Source organism: Ahaetulla prasina, chromosome 3 (genome assembly GCF_028640845.1).
Source record: "Ahaetulla prasina isolate Xishuangbanna chromosome 3, ASM2864084v1, whole genome shotgun sequence".
In the NCBI taxonomy this organism is placed as follows: domain Eukaryota; kingdom Metazoa; phylum Chordata; class Lepidosauria; order Squamata; family Colubridae; genus Ahaetulla; species Ahaetulla prasina.
Genome location: NC_080541.1, coordinates 191,117,251 through 191,134,985, shown reverse-complemented (window position 1 = coordinate 191,134,985; position 17,735 = coordinate 191,117,251). Strand labels below are relative to the sequence as shown.

Sequence of the window (17,735 nt, the reverse complement as noted above, 5' to 3'; positions counted from 1 at the left end):
TGCAAAGATCAAATCAAAACAGGTTTTGTCACCTCCATCTGATATGTTTCTGCCTGTGAATAATTATGTCAAAGATGAGGAAATTCAGAGAACTGTTCCTCTTCTCTGGAAGGGAATGGCCACATGCACACAGTGTTATTATTGATGTAATTCTGGCATGGAGTGCCACAACTCCAACAATATAACATCAGTCACTTGTAGAAAGGCAAAGTGTAGATAAACAAGCACTAAGAAAAACTGCTCACACTCCAGATCTCCAACTGTAACATTTGGGCAAAAGGCAAAATTAATCAAAGAAAAAAGACAGGACGGGAGAGGAAAAATCCCAAATGGAAGCCTCTGATGCTAGCATGCAGAAGAGAACATCCTACCTATGCCCATCGAACTAATTAGTCTTAGGAGATTAGAAGGAAATAAAACTATGGTATGTAAAACTTGCAAAGGGTTAGGCAGATGGCACACCAAGGAAAAAAATGACACCACCAATCGGAGGGCTCAAGAGCTCTGCTTAGCTTTTGGGATCACTAAGATCAGACAGATGCTGCCGCCTAACAAGGGACATACCACTCTTATTACTGTAAACTGAAATTAGACTCCAAAATGTCTTCCATGTACTGGTGTCAGAAAACCATGCATTCACAAGACAGGTGATTCCACAATCCACAGGAGAATATGAAAGTCTTCTTTGTTTGTGCTCTCTCTAGTCCAGGTGCCTGTTGCTAGTACTACAAGCATTATTGCTAGCATCTCAATGTCTATTATTCTTGGCAGCAGTTCTCATACTAGAAGACAACATTTTTCTAGCTATTTCCTCTATTGATTGGCTACACGCCTTGTTCCTTCTGAGAAATGTGCAAATTTTTGTGTACATTTGCCCTTGGAAGATGGGAGCAGTTAAATTACCCTCCCCACCTCATTTCTTTGGATTAATGGTTTATCTGCTTATGATCTGCAGAAGGAAGCCAATCAGAGCAATATCCATTAGATAGCCGGTGTATTGAGCAAGTGAACAAAGGATCAAGGGCTTTCCAAACCAGTCTTCAAGTAAGCCCATCACATTCAATCATGACACGAGGCATCATCTCAAAGAATAAGATGAGTTCTCTGGGAGATCCCATCAAAATGCAATCACAGAAAAGAATTGCTTGTTTCTTATTGAAAAAGTTTTACATAATTTTAACAAATATCTCCCTTCCTTCCCCCTCTCCCTCCCCCCTCCCCCTCCTCCCTTTCCCCAACACCCCCCCCGACTTCCCAGAGCAAAATATAGGGTATAAAAAACGTCTAACAATCATAAGCTAAACATATGCTAACTATCCATAAACTTTCATCCTCCCCTAGGACCTTAACTCTCCTTTTACATACAGAGAAATATAAATATAATTCTTGCAGTCTGTTCATTCAAAAGCTATTTGATATTTCTTGGTCTGGTATTTATTTTGAATGTAGTCAATCCATCTTCTCCATTCCACTATGTACCTTTCTTGTGAACAGTCTTTCAAATATGCTGAAATTTTTGCCATCTCTGCTAAGTTTGCAACTTTTAATATCCATTCTTCGATTGTAGGCAAATGTTCCTTCTTCCAATATTGCACTACCAATAGTCTGGCTGCTGATATTAAATTTAAAATCAATTTACTCTCTATTATTGTACAATCCGAGATTATATCCAATAAAAACAATTGTGGAGTAAACTTTAGGTTTGCATCTTTTTTGAGTATTGGTATCATTTGAAATAAAAATAAAAACCTGGGCAAAACATTCATTTTAATTACTGCTATTCTTCCCAATAAAGGTAACTGCAACTTCTTCCAATTCTCCATTTCCTTCTGCACTTTTTGCCATAAAACTTCATAATTATTTTTATATAATTTCACATTTGAAGCTGCAATATACACTCCTAAATATTTAACCTTTTTTACTACTTCAAATCCCGTTATTCTCTCTCATTCTATTTTTTGCTCTATAGTCATATTTTTAGTTATTATTTTTGTCTTTTGTTGATTTACTTTAAATCCAAATACCTTTCCGTATTGACTAATTATATCCATCAAGTACACAACCAATTGTATTGGTTGGGATAAAGTAATAACCAGGTCATCTGCAAATGCCCTTAATCTATAATCTTGATGTCTAATTTTAATTCCCTTTGTTTTATTTGATCCACGTATTTTATTCAGTAAAGGTTCTAACGTTAGAATAAACAATAGTGGCGACAAAGGGCATCCGTGCCTTGTCCCTTTTTCAATTCTAAAAACTACCATTAACTATTAATTGTGCTGTTTGTCCCTGATATATTGCCCTAATTGTTTGCGCAAAACATTCCCCAAACTTCATCTTTTCTATTAATTTAAATAAAAATTTCCAATTCAATCTATCAAATGCCTTCTCTGCATCCAAGAAGAAGAGCACTGCAGGGACCTGGTTGTTTCTCTCCAGATATTCCAATAAATTCACAATTTGTCTAACATTATTTCTCATTTGTCTCCCTTTTATAAAACCTGATTGATCATTGTGAATCTTTTGTTGTATAATTAACATTAATCTATTTGCTAGTATTTTAGCAAAAATCTTGTAATCAGTATTCAAAAGTAATATTGGCCTATAATTTTCTGGTTTAGTGCAATCTTGATCTTCCTTTGGTATCAGTGAAATGAAAGCAGATCTCCAGGATGGAGGTACATCTCCTCCAAGTTGAATTTTATTAAATAACACCTTAAGCGGATCCACCATTTCAAGCTGTAGATTTTTATAATAAACAGCAGTTAGTCCATCTGTTCCTGGAGCTTTACCTGTTGTTAACTGCTTAATAGCTAAAATAATTTCTTCAGAGGTTATAGATTGATTCAATCCTTCCCTTCGTTCTGGCGTAAGTTCAGAGATATTCTCTTCCTGTAAATATTTATCTATATCTATATCTTGAATTGGGTCGCTAGCATATAATTTTGTATAAAATTCTAAAAAAGCTTTTTAATCATATTCTGTTGATATAGTGTAAGCCGCCCTGAGTCTTCGGAGAAGGGCGGGATATAAATGCAAATTAAAAAAAATACTTCTTTACCTTTATATTCTATCTTTCCAATAATACGTGATTTCTGTTTTTTCCTTATTGCATATGCTAGCCACCTACCTGGTTTTTGGCATTACAAAATGTATTATGCTTAACATATTGTAAATTAATTGCTACCTGATCTGCTATCAACATATTAAACTGCCCTCGTAATATGTTTATTGTCTCTTATAAGTCTTTCAGTTTCCACTTTTAAGCTTCTCCAATTCAATGTAAAATCCAGCAGCCTTAAACAGCTCTGAGAGCGCTAACAGCATTAACAAGCAGTTCCTTAACTTTCACTTTCACGCCCTATTACATTACAGGCGCCATTTCCTTTGTTCTTCTTAAGTTGATTCAGAAGGAAACAATGTAGAAACAAAGTTAAGGCTTGGTACTTGCAGTTACAATTGCCAGCGCTCCTGTTTTTGCTCCGTCTGCATTGGGATCAGGTTAAAACTAATATTAAACACAGAAGTGGTCACGGCATCTTGTTCTGCTTAAGCAGAAGCGCCCTGGATCCGGAGCTCCATCAGGCTTCTAGGGAGCTTACACCCTCCAAGTCCCTGGCTTTATTCCAGGGGCTTTCGGGGAGCTCTACCCTCGCCCGACTGCTCTCCTTTCCCTCTTCTCCTGAGGGAAAGGTTTCCAAACCGTCAGACAGCTGATTTGCACTGTCCAAGCAGTTTTTAACGTGATTGCGGGGCTGGCGATCTGAAGGATTGTCTTCAACGCCAATGGGGCCAACGGAAGTCTCAGAAAGAATTGCTTGTTTAATATCATTTCGTACTAACTTGCAAACTTATGTAAACAACATAAGATCTTAAATGTTTCTCAAACAGAAGGAGTGTACACAATTTATGGGATAAATTCATGCAAATGCATGAACAACACTTATTTCTGGCTTTTAAAAAAATGACATGGGAACAATTGTTCAGTTTCTTTATGAGTCATTAACACAATTTTTGAAACAATTGTAACTCTGTGGCACTAAATGTTCAGATTTCCAAGGTTTAATGCATGTGGAAACACCAATACAGCATGAAAAATGCCTAATTTTAAATATTTTTTGAATTAGTTAGGAAATATATACAGTATGTACAACTTATTAGATAATACTAGGGCATTTAGGCTAATCAGAGATATGGCCAGAAATGTTGGTTTGATAAGATTTGATATGGAGGTCTGTTGAAGTTAAACATGTGTTACAACACCACAAGATAAACACTGCTCCTCATATTCTTACATATGATGTGGGAATGCAAAAACAGAAAGGGCAAAACTTAAACATTGTGATATTTTGGCATTGCCTATCATTCATCATTACGGTTAGGAACAAACATCTATGACAGTGAGCAAATGTCAGATTCTTCTTTTTAAACAGCTGTTATGATTTTGTAGCAACTCCAACTGTTCATGTAATGTACACTGTGGTCTTTCATATGATAGGCTTTTTCTTTAAACAATCTCACTTCTTAATCGAAAACAAAATATGCATTACACATATTAATATTGTGCATCACTAAAGTGCTTCAAAATGGGAAAGCATTGTTTTAGTTCCTTCCTATTAAGATTGACATTAAAAAAAGACATTGGTTTTTAGGTGTGCCTTCAAATGATAAAATCTGAGATCATTATCTCTTAAAGGCACAGCTCTGATTTCTCTTTCAGAAATATTCCCTGTGCAATTCAAGAAAAAAAATTCTCAATGTTCATGCATTCAGTCATAATGTAGTTGGTTTTTGGTTTGATGTGATGAGTGAATCTGGATATTCTAATATTCTGTAGTATTATGTGGAAACCAAGCTGTATTGGTTTGTTCAACAATCTAAAATTTAAAATCTGGGTTTAAGTTATATGAAAAAGTAATCAGTGTCTAAGAATGGAGCAAAGCTGGGTTTTGCACACTCACTTATAAAGGCAGCAATAACTTGGGAGCTATTCCAATGTAAGAGTGAGAAAAATAATTTGTTTCTAATGGTCTGTAGCTTTATTGCATGAAGTGGCAGCAATCTGTCAGCACTACAGAATTCTTTTCCTCCCATCCCCAATCATGTGTTTTCCTCTTATTTTCCTTCCTGCAGTAGTCCTGTGCCATAATTCAAAAATGAGACTGGCAAGTTGCTGCTCTCTTATCAGGGCAAGAACAGCAGTTTCTGCTGCTGCTGCTTTCAGGAAATTAAGAGGCAGAAGCCCAGTTCTCTCCACTTGTATCATTTTATACTGGAAAACATTAGTTTCCTGTTGGATCATCTTGATCTGACTTCAGCCTGCCTCAGAAACAAGTTGGCCCTAAAATGGAGGCGCTACTAATGACTGGCAAACAGTCCCTCAGAACCAGAGCAACGGGGCTAAAAGGATGAGTCTTTGTTAAGCACTAAATAATTTAAGTAGAAATCAATGTTGTAACCACAAAATGTACCTAAGCGTATAAAGTATGTAATTAAATAAAGACCTTACTACCAGAAAATGCCCAAATTTCTGTCCAATACCTGTTTATCTTAGCATCACCTTTTTGGAATCTTTGTGGTACCTGTGTGGATCTAACACTTAACACATTAAAGCGTGCAGCAGCCATCATCATTATGTTTGCCTGACTACTTGATCCCTCTTCATCACTTGAAAATGGACAAAATATGATGTAAATCAAAACGTCCAAAACATTCCAATAGCTCTTACGGATATTTCTAGACGAAGGCTTTAAAATGGTCCCAGTTCATGGCTAGAAGCTAAGTAAAACTGCAGTAAGGCTTATTCCTTTACATCAATTGCCTTTGAAGAGCATTTGGAAGTTTCAATTGATCTAGAATGCAATGGTAGATATAATACCACTGCTTCATGGATTATATTATCCCCTGGTAGGTATCCAGGTACGATTCAAGAGGTAATTGTCACCTTTAAATCCTCACATGACATGGGGCCAGGCTACTTGCAGAAGTGTCTTTCTCCAATGGTCTCTGCTAGTCTCACCAGATCAGGCAGAGTAGGCATACTACAACTCCATCAATGAAACAATGTCATTTGGTGAGTCCTGGGAAACATGCCCTCTCTGTCATGGCATTTGTCTTATGGAATATAATCTCCCCCTGAGATGCTGTACAGACATTCCCTACTCTGTTGGCCTTCCAAACAGGTGTCAGTATTTGGCTAATTCCACAAACACTGGGACCAGGATGTTAACTGTTTGTGAATTGCTTTTGTTTTTACATTTGTTTATGACTCAGGGTTCCTTGGATAGATAGACAACTACCGGCATATAAATAAACTATCAGAGATGTAATTGCTTTTAAAAATGTAATCCTCATTTTTAAGTCAACCAGCTACTGGGAAACTGAGCTTACTCTTCAAAGCTACCTCCTTATGCCTAGTCACCTAGCATTAAAAAAATTTCAACTCTGTTTTGCTTCTTCTCAAAACACACTGGGGGTAACAACTCATATGATGCTTTATTTTTAAAGTTGGATACAGGATCGTTCTGTTGTTCTATTTCAGAAAAGGTGACAGATGGTGGTACTTTCTTTCCCAACCGCTCACTATGAATAAGATTCCGAAGAAACTGACTGCTTCTCTGCCTGATGAGGGAATCAATACATGTGTAGAGAACAACCTACACGTGTAGGTTCCAAGCCTACCCATGCAAAATCAAATATTGGAAAAACAGAGGTAGGGATAAACCATGAAAACATCTGACTAGCCTGATATTATCCTGTGATTATCTGAAATATTTCAAATCCCTTCAGATTCTTTTAGTTGAAGATGCCATAATTGGGAGTAGGGCATTAGTAGATTGGGAGGTCCTTGATGCTTTCTGAGCTTGATAGTTTTCTTGCAGACATTTCATTACCAAACTAGGTAACATAATCAGTGCTAGAAGACTGAGTTAAAATGAGAGCAAAGTGGGGTTTGCTCTCATTTTATATACTAGTTGCTTGCTCTGTGTTGGTGGGAGTGGTCTTGGTGGTTCCTTGATTTGGCTGTTGTTTACTGCTACCTTCTTTGTTTGAGTTGTAGTTCCTTGACTGGGATATTGTTTATTCTTGATTGTTGGTCTGTATATAAAATGACAGCAAACCTCACTCCCTTCTAGCACTGATGATGTTTCCTAGTTTAGTAATGAAACATCTGCAAGAAAACAACCAAGCTCAGGAAGCACCAAGGACCTCAGAGTTAACCTTGAGCTATCGACATTCTCTTCTATTAGAAGATGCCCCTTTGGGTGTCGCCCCAGGAAGCTTTTTTTAAAAAAAGAAATGGCAGCAAAGCCAGACTGGTGGACTTATGGTCAAATAATATCTTTCAATTTTGGTGACTCTATCTAAAGAGGAGTTGGAATCAGAAGGACGTGTTAGCCATTGGTTTGCATATTTACAATTGAGAAAAAGATTTACTGGTAAATTAGATTTAAAAAGCTATGGATTTAATTTTGTAAAAAATGAATAGGAAATCCTATATACGGTAGTGGTGAACATGTTATTGCTAAGGTTTATAAATTGCTATTAAAATTGAATTTGGAGAATGAGTCTGCAAAACATTGTATGATTCAGTGGGCAAAGAACTTTAGATGTAATATAATGTTTGAACAATGGGAAAATATGTGGATGAAAGGTTTAAAATTTACATTATTTTTTTCAGCTTTATCCTACACTTCTTGCTCTTCCTCTTTTCCTCCTCTATTTTCCCGTTATCTTCATTTTTCTTTGTATTTTTGTATTTTATATTTTTATAAACTAATAAAAGATTTAAACGGCAAATATTCTGCTCTATTAGTACTTAAACAGATTCAAAGTTTGTGTTAAGTTATATCAACATCACATTTTTATCCTCTGTCAGATTAATTCAATTTATCTAACGTTTAACATACAATATTTTTTATTCATGTATTCGGACAGCACTGGCTCTTCGGCTTTGAAACAGAGATGAGCACAGCCCCCTAGAGTCGGCAACGACTAGCATGTATGTGCGAGGGAACCTTTACCTTTTTAAGGTAAAAAAAAATAGCTGTAGTCCAACTATTGCTGAGTAGTTACTAGCAGCTTCTAGTTAGCCATTTTTCTTTAATAAATATATAGATTGGCTTTGCCAAAACTCATTTATGAGTGCATACTTATAAGTTATGTAATGCATTCTGCAACTAACAAGGCAGTATCCATTTGGTTCCTGTAATTCCAAACAGCTGTTTATAACAGACCCACCCAGAAATCTCTGTGCTCCTTTCTATGCAAAGCTGCTTTGTGCTGGCCTGTTGCTAAGAGGTCAATAGGAGGCCAAATTCAAAATTGACTATGGGATCAGCTTGAATTGTAAATGTTAGCAATAAATCCATCAGCCTGTCTACCACATGTTCATACACCTATAAGTCCAATCCATGGCTTTCTGTATTATACATGAATGGTTCGATTTTTTTGATAAATAAAATGGCATTTGCATTTAGATATCTTAGGGGAAACAAAAGGGTGATATGATCAGGACAAATTGTACAAGATTAGAATAAGCACATCTACCCAAACCTCAGTTGAGCAGTTAAAAGCAAATAACAGTATAATCATTCAGGAATCTACCTGTTTCCAAAAGAGGAACCTATCAATGGCTAATCATTAGCTTCCCAACATTCAATATACTAATAAATCAACACTAATAGCACTTATTTACCGTATTCATATCTCCCACATTTCTCATTAAATTCTTATATTTAAGTGACATAAATTGGGCTGCAAATGTGCTTGGCTCAAGTCATCCACTGAGCACCTCACTGAGACGTGAATTTCAACCTGACTTCCCAGTCCAACGACTTCATCACAGTAGAGAATTGAATCTCTTCAAACTATTGAAAGAATGGAGAAAGGACAGATTCAAGAAACAGACAGAACATAAAATCATTTCAAAGTGGACTTCAGAGGAAGAAATGGCAACCTGAAGACAGCTTTGTTAAAGCAGAGATGACGACTGTGGTGGAACAAAGGGCCAGAGAGTAGACCATTTCTTTGAAATTCCTCTCTAGACAAAGAACAGCCTTGAGATCACTAACAAGTGCTCCATATACCGTATATACTCGAGTATAAGCCGAGTTTTTCAGCACGTTTTTTGTGCTGAAAAACGTCCCCTCGGCTTATACTCGAGTCTACGTCTTCGGGAACCCCGCACAGGAGGGGGTACCGAACGGACTCCCATGGGAGGGACGGGGAGCGGGCCCGCCGAGGTCTCGCGGGATTTGTCGCCCCCAGGCCGGCCCCCATTCCCGTGTCTGGTGGGCGGACGGCGCAAACTTGGCGGGCTGTGCATTGGCGCGGGGAAGCCCTGGTGGTGCAGTGTTCCCGTTCGCCCTGGCCTCCGTCCTCCGATCTCCTGCGCTGGGAGCGAGCGAGCGAGCCAGCGAACGGCTTCGGGCACCGCGGACTTTGGCAAGGAGGAAGGTGGGAGGGAAGCGGAGCTGCCGGCTGTGGGGGGCGTGCAAAAGGAGTGAGCGTGGAAAGGCCTTTTTGTGTGTGTGTGCGTGTGTGTGCGCGCCTGTGTGCCCTAGGGAGGGAAGCGGAGCTGCCGGCTGTGTGGGGGGGTTGAGGGGCGTGCAAGAGGAGCGAGCGTGGAAAGGCCTTTTTGTGTGTGTGTGTGTGCGTGTGTGTGCGCGCCTGTGTGCCCTAGGGAGGGAAGCGGAGCTGCCGGCTGTGGGGGGGTTGAGGGGCGTGCAAGAGGAGTGAGCGTGGAAAGGCCTTTTTGTGTGTGTGTGCGTGTGTGTGCGCGCCTGTGTGCCCTAGGGAGGGAAGCGGAGCTGCCGGCTGTGTGGGGGGGTTGAGGGGCGTGCAAGAGGAGCGCGCCTCCTCCTCTTCCTCCACGCCGCTCCTCTTGCACGCCTCAACCCCACCATCCCCACCCTCTCCGCGTGAAGGTCACCTCCTCCTCTTCCAGGCGGCGGCGGCGGCGGCTCGGCGGGCGCCACAGCCGCAGCTCCGCTTCCTCCCACTGGTCCCAGTCCAGCCGAACGGTGAAAGCGACATGCCGAGCGCCGCCCGCCACCGCTCGCTGATTGGGACCGCTTGGCATGGGTCCGCGCGGGCGGGGAGCCGCCAGCCTTCTCGGCCGACGCCACCGCTCGGGAAACCTCCTCCTCAGCCGAGAAGGCTGGCGGCTCCCCGCCCGCCGCGACCTGTTAAGCGGTCCCAATCCAGCCGAACGGTGAAAGCGGAGCGCGCCGCATGTCGCCACCGCTCGCTGACTGGGACCAGTGGGAGGAAGCGGAGCTGCCGCTGTGGCGCTCCGCTGAGCCGCCGAGCCGCCGCCGCCGCCTGGAAGAGGGAGGAGGTGACCTTCACGCTGGAGAGGGTGGGGATGGTGGGGTTGAGGGGCGGCAAGAGGAGCGAGCGTGGAGGAAGAGGAGGAGGCGCGCCTCTTGCACGCCTCAACCCCCACACAGCCGGCAGCTCCGCTTCCTCCCTAGGCACACAGGCGCACACACGCACACACACACAAAAGGCCTTTCCACGCCACCTCTTGCACGCCTCAACCCCCCCACAGCCGGCAGCTCCGCTTCCCTCCCACCTTCCTCCTTGCCAAAGTCCGCGGTGCCCGAAGCCGTTCGCTGGCTCGCTCCCAGCGCAGGAGATCGGAGGACGGAGGCCAGGGCGAACGGGAACAGCCCACGCTCCGAAGAGGGAAAGGGAGCGAGTGGGTGGGTGGCTGGGACGAGACGCCCACCACAAACACACACACACACGCCTGTGAGACGCCTTGCTTGCATGTCACACACACGCACTCGCTGGGAAAAAAAGGATGGATGGATGGATGGAAGTAAGGAAGGAAGGATGGATTGATGGATGGAGGCGACCGCTTTGAAGCGCAACCCTTCTCCGCAACTAAGGGGGTCAATGTTTTCCCCAATCCTAGGGTGTGGGAAACAGTCATTCTTTCTTCCCCTAGTCTCTCCGAGATCGCACTGCAGCGCCCATCATCCCCAGCCGGCAATCTGAGCTCGTGCCATGGCCGGCGTGGAGGGTGTGGTGGTGGTAAACGGCCAGGAGAAAGCTTTCGCTCTTTTCGAGAGGTCCTCTTGGAAGGCTGCCTTGGAAAGGGAAAGTGGGAGGGGCAGAGATTTCTCCTCAAAGGTCCCTTGGAAGGCTGGGTTGGAAAGGGAAAGTGGGAGGGGCAGAGATTTCTTCCTCGGGTCCTTCTAGAGTCCTTGAGAAACTGATATCATACAAGGTTAATAAATTATACCTCCTCCTCATTGATGAGTTTTCATCCTGAAATTGATTGAAACATTGTACCATCATATGCTGCCATAGTATAGTGTTAACAACATCTGTAAAGATGATATATGAGCATGACACTAAGTTTTTTCTATATTTCCCCCTTTATTGAAAAACTTCCATCATGCTTCTTTCTGAAAACAAAGGTCATTATAATATACCTCATTATATATTTGATTTGATGATATTTCAGTTAATAAATACCATTTAAGGTGTTAAGCTTCTTTTCTTTTTCAGCAGCAAAGTGAATTACAACTTTAAAGAACTTTATTACTTTATATTCATTTATTTTAAGTATAGATTTTAGATTTTTAAACAAATATGTTTAGAGCTTTTATATCTTTCAAGTTATTCAAATTATCCCCTCAGCAGGTATATAATGGCATCCAATTCCAATATCATGTTGGGGCTTTTGAGCAAGGGAGGAGGAACGTGAGCACCGCCTTTCGCGCTGGCATTCCGGGATTTCCCTTTGTTTAGAGCTGGGAATCCTCCTTCCCCCTTTTGCACTCCCTCCCTCCCTCCCTCTCTCTCTCTCTCTCTCTCTCTCACACACACACACACACACACACAGACTTCTAAAGTCGATTGGCACAATGAAAGGCAAAGACCACAATTGTTTTAAGAAAGAAGCTTTAGCAGGGAGGGGGGATGGGAGGGTGTTTTAAGTTTTGGCAAACAGCCAGGCCAACTGTATTGGAGAAGGTCACACAACTGGCCTTAACATTTTAGCTGCTGTCTTTTTCCTCACACTTGGGTTTAATGATATTAGAGACCCTTATTGCCCTGCCAAAAAAAAAAAAGCCACCCCAACGTCTATGAAAATTAACCTTCTCTGCCAAGAGACACTGTGCAGGGTATTTTCACTATTGGTGTGCATACAGGCTTAGATTTGTGCTGGGTTCTTAGTGCTTAGAGCACTGACCTTCAGAGGCACCCTGGTCCCTTGGAAGCTAAAGGAGGACTCATTTTCATGCTTGCAGTTGTATTGTCAATTTCTGTGAGACAATGTTGTTGAAGTAACTCACTCACTCATTCATTCATTCATTCATTCCTTGTGTGTCCAATCACACTTAGCCAATAAAAATTCTATTCTATTCTATTCTATTCATTCATTCATTCATTCATTTATTTTGTCAAATACATATTAAATAATTATATAAATATAAGCATGAATTGAATACATAAAAGGAATACAACTAAAGGGAACATTAGGACAGGGACGGTAGGCACGCTGGTGCTCTTATGCACGCCTTACAGACCTCTTAGGAATGGGGTGAGGTCAATACTAGATAGTCTTTGGTTAAGGCTTTGGGGATTTTGGGAAGAGACCACAGAGTCAGGTAGCACATTCAGGCATTAACAACTCTGTTACTGAAGTCACATTTTCTGCAATCTAGATTGGAGAGGTTCACTTTTAAGTTTGAATCTATTGTGTTCTCGTGTATTGTTGTGGTTGAAGCTGAAGTAGTCATTGATAGGAAGTACATTGTAGCAGATAATTTTATGAGCTATGCTCAGGTCATACCAAAGGCGGCGTAGTTCTAAATTTTCTAAAGCTGGGAATCCTCCTTCCCCCTTTTGCACTTTTATTGTTTTTCGTTCAAATAAATATTCATGTTATTTTACTTGGCTCTATCTTTATTTTTTACATTGACCAGTAGCTGCCTCATTTCCCACCCTCGGCTTATACTCGAGTCAATAGTTTTTCCCAGTTTTTGTGGTAAAATTAGGTGCCTCGGCTTATATTCGGATCGGCTTATACTCGAGTATATACGGTAGTTGTTCCTTGCAAGGAGACTGCAATGTAGCAGTCTCTGGCACGTTTACAGAGCTCTGGGGACATGAGGGAATAACCAACATGCTGCAACTGCGGTTGGCACTTTCAATAAGAACATTGGGTCCCCATCAGTAGTGGGTTCCTCTTACCTTCGCTACCGGTTCAGAACCGGGAGTAGCGCACATGCGTGCTTATTTCGCTCCTGCACAGCCCTTCTGAGCATGCGCAGAGCATCTGTGATGATGTCCAGGTGGCTGGGATGAGCCTGCCACCGCCACTACCAGTTCGCCCAAACCAGGGCGAACCGGTAGAGATCCACCACTGGTCTCCATACTTCTTTTTCTAATCATTTTGTGATATTGCTTATTAACTGCTCTTTAGCTTTTAGGAAGCTTTGGATGGGCAATTTTAAGCAACGGATAAGAAATTTTAAATAGCTTTAAGAACTTTAAAAAAACATTTTTGATTCAGCAGCAAAAGGGTGAATAGAATTTTAATTTTGGAAACTTACAAATGGACTAAGCAACCCATTTGATTCAAAATAAGATTTTGGACTTAATCTTAAGAACCCTTCTCATGGGAAAATGTTTTTGTTTTTAATTCTCTTCAAAAAATATAACATGATAAAATGAAACTTTGAAGGTTAGACACTAAAGGAACCAGAAGGAACTAAAGGTCACAATTAAAGAACACCACTTACATTTGATTTATTCATATAGAATGAAGCAAAGCATTTTAACATGGGATTATTTTTTCCATTCAATTGTGTCCAATTCTTACGTAGTTTTCTTGGCAAAGTGTTTCAGAAGTAATTTGCTGTTACCTCCTTCCTAGGACTGAGAGAAAGTGATTGACCCAAGATCACCCAACTGGCTTTGTGCCTAAGGTGGGGCTAGAACTCATGATCTATTGGTTTCCACTTTGATGCTTTAACCACTATCCCAAATGGGCTCTCCATAAATATAGCACTATCAACAAATGACTACTGTCACTGGTTATCCATTTATCTTTAAAATACATCTAAAACTGATTCCTCTCTCATATCTATCCTCCCATTTTATTTAAAACTTGAAATGCATAAAGTCAATCACTTCCATAGGTAGGACTTGATCACAGGTATCTAAGTATAATATGGCATTCACAATGGCTTCCTTAGGCATTGTGTAGCTAATCCCAAATGCAGGGATTCAATGAACTCCAAATAATATCCAAAAAAATTGATACTTCACAGCCACTTGAGCCAACTTTATCATCAAATAAATGTGTCCCCCATAGATATTTGTACATGCTACATGGATTTCATGTCACAGTCTTCACAAGGTACAGTACTAATGCGGGCGGGGGCGGGAACTATCCTTTCTCTAGTAAGGAGAAGATAGATAGATAGATAGATAGATAGATAGATAGATAGATAGATAGATAGATAGATAGATAGATAGATAGATAGATAGATAGATAGATAGATAGATAGATAGATAGATATAGCACTTAAACTTATATACTGTTTCACAGTGCTTTTACAGCCCTCTCTAAATGGTTTTACAGAGTCAGCATATTGCCCCCAACCATCTGGGTCCTCATTTTACCCATTTCAGAAGGATGGAAAGCTGAGTCAGCCTTGAGCCTGGTGAGATTTGAACTGCCAAAATTGCAGGCAGCCGGCAGTCAGCAGAAATAGCCTGCAGTACTGCACTCTAATCACTGTACCACTGCAGCAGATAAGATAGATGATAGCAGTGATGAGATTCAAAATCTTTTACTATCGGTTCTGTGGGCGTGGCTTGATGGACATGGCAGGGGAAGGATACTGTAAAATCTCCATTCCTTTTTTTTTTTATTCAAAAAGTTTTACAGAAAATTTTTCCCCTTTCCCCCCACCTCTCCTCCCCCCTCCCTTCACAACCCCCCTCCCCCCCCAACTTCCCGGAACGAGCACAAGGTATAGTTAAAAATAAAACAAACATATGCTAAAAAAATTTCGTCCCAACTTAATTATACCCCTACAATTCTCATCAATTCCTAACTTCCCCCGAAAACAATCAAAAATAATACATCATAATCATTCAAAGGCAGTCTGATAAGTCTTAAGTCTGATATCTACTTTGAATATAGTCAATCCATTTTTTCCATTCCTTTAAGTATCTTTCTTGCATATTGTCTTTCAAAAAGGCTGATATTTTCGCCATCTCAGCCAAATTGGCAACTTTCAATATCCATTCAAAAAAAAGAATTGGATGAGATACAGGAACAGATGAGAGAACAATGAAAAAATTGTATAGTTACTTTCTATTAAATTAGAAGAAGAACAAGTAAAAGAAACAATGACAGCATGGACAAAAAATTTTTTGGATATACAATAGAGTTAGATAAATGTCAATAACTGTGGGAATTAAATTAACAATGGCAACAGCATATTAAGAGAATTTATATAAAATGGTTTATAGATGGCATATGTCACCGGAAAGATTGGCAAAAATGTTCAAAGTCAAATCAACTAAAAGTTGAAAATGTCACAAGACACCGGTATCATGTTATCATATGTGGTGGACATGTGCAGAAGCGAGAAACTATTGGGCAAGAATTTGGATATGGTTAGAGAAAAATGACCCAGCAATGTATTGATTTAAAACTGGAGCTGTTTTTGTTGGGTATTTTATCTGAGAAATTTAGTAAAGAAAATGTATATCCATGTAATAACTGCAGCGAGAATTGTACTTGCACAAAATTGGAAAGCGGAAAAAATCCCTACAGAGGGAGAGGTAATTAAGAAAATATTAGACTGTGCAGAAATGAATAGATTAACATCGGCAATTAAAGGGAAGGAAGAATCGGAGTATTATAACATATGGGGGAAATTTTATCATTGGATAGAAAATGAATACGGACAAAAAGTGGTATAAAATGAAATAAATCTGGAAGAAAAATAAAATCTCCATTCCCTCCCCAATCCAGGGGAAGATTACTGCAAAATCCCCATTTCCTCCCAATCAGCTGGGACTTGGGAGGCAGAGAATAGATGGAGGGCGGGGGCATTCAGAGGTGATATTTAACAGTTTTCCAAACTACTCAAAAATTCTGCTACTGGTTCTCCAGAACTGGTCAGAACCTGCTGAATACCATCTCTGGATGATAGATAGATAGATAGATAGATAGATAGATAGATAGATAGATAGATAGATAGATAGATAGATAGATAGATAGATAGATAGATAGATAGATAGATAGATAGATAGATAGATGGATAGATAGATGGATGGATGGATGGATGGATGGATGGATGGATGGATGGATGGATGGATGGATGGATGGATGGATGATAGATACTGTTCTCTTCAATCTAAAAATACTTTCCTGATACCAAATTGCCTATGTTACATTTCTGTCACTGGAAATATACTCCAACAAAACTAGAGAAAAGGAGAAAAATGCTGTATTATGAGGCTTCAAACTGAAAAAAAGGTAAAATATAATATTAAATGAATCTGACCTTATCAGCAATAGCTCAACTTGTATATTTATGATCTCTCACTGTAAAAAGAAAAATGACTTCAAGAAATGACAAGGGAACATTTCCTTAGAGATTAAAGAGAACATAAGCAGCAGCTTTCAATTAACTCCAAACCACAGGCTAGCAGAAGGAACATTGCTATAATTTACCAGGATAAAATAAGAAAAGATTTATAAAGAAACTACAGCAGAGATAGCTTGATAAGTGCAGAGCTCTAGAAAGTCTAGGTCAAGTAGATTATTACTACTCCCCAAACAGACCACTTTATTTATTCATTTTTTTAAATAATCCAAGAGCCAAAGTTTCTGGGTGGTTTATAATAAACGACAATTGATTTGTCTGATGAGGGAAAAGACAATAATAATAAGTAACAATAAGTAAGTAACTATATTTATTGGTGACTTAAATCCTCTTATAATGTTTTTGTTTAAAAAATGAACTTGAGGTTTGATGACTAGAAAGAGTAGATTATGAAAAGAAGGAAATTATGTTGTAACCTTTGGGAAAGAGGGTAAAATATAAATGTACTTGTAAATGCTGTTCAATTGGAAGCCATTTCTTGATAACTTTCTTTTGTTTCTTTTCCCCTTTTTTCACTTATTACTTTACTTTCTTTACTGTTTTTGAACTGTGCACAGATTTTATTCTCTTAATAATGTATCTCAATCCCAATAATGTGGGTACAATAGGATGACATATTAGCATTTTTTCCTATAACTATTTTAAGTGTTAAAAGATAGGCCAACGTGAATTCTCTAGAATGCAGCTTGTCTTGACTGTCCAGAAAAAGGAAGAGGTTTATATAATATGTTCAGATAAATATTGAGATAGTTTGAGAAAACATAATATCCAATATAAAAATAGGTAAGGTAAGTAAAGAACCAAAAAGCTTTTCAACCAGCCTGAACCAACCATGGGATAAACCACAGCCACTCAAAGGCAGTGTGACTGCTTCGGTAAAATTGCTCTCCAGGAAAAAATGATATAGTATATATTAGTAAAACATCAGATTTAGGAAATCATCTGTAGACCATGCTTAGGCTTTTAAGATCAGCTAATTATGAGACTAAAGTTCATGTAAGTCAAACTCAAGGCCCACGGACCAGATTCAGCCCGCAGGGCAGGAGTGAAATTCGACCGGTTCTGACCAGTCCAGGCGAA

At 39.9% G+C, this 17,735-nt stretch overlaps 1 protein-coding gene across 3 annotated transcripts in view; it reads right to left on the bottom strand.

The window, feature by feature from the left end:
- Positions 1–17,735, bottom strand: part of SOGA1 (suppressor of glucose, autophagy associated 1) — an 82,553-nt gene that overhangs the window by 54,114 nt on the left and 10,704 nt on the right. The gene's annotated exons all lie outside the window — the stretch shown is intronic.